The sequence below is a fragment of the Fulmarus glacialis genome, unplaced genomic scaffold, assembly GCF_000690835.1.
Source record: "Fulmarus glacialis isolate BGI_N327 unplaced genomic scaffold, ASM69083v1 scaffold20012, whole genome shotgun sequence".
Classification (NCBI taxonomy): Eukaryota; Metazoa; Chordata; class Aves; order Procellariiformes; family Procellariidae; genus Fulmarus; species Fulmarus glacialis.
Window position 1 is genome coordinate 44,936 of NW_009198696.1, and position 201 is coordinate 45,136.

Genomic DNA, 201 nt, shown 5'->3' on the forward strand with positions numbered 1-201 from the left:
GCTAAATTCACCTTGGGTGGAGATGCCTACCCTGGTCTCTGGCAGGGGGTGTCCCCAGGGACCCTCAGAGTGCCCAGTGCCCCTGCATGTCCCCGGCTCTGCTCTTGCCTCCAGATGCTGAGAAGACTCCAGACTACTGGAACAAAGGGGCCAGGAGGAGGCTGGAGTCGGCCCTCGCCTTGCAGCCAGCGACACGGCGGG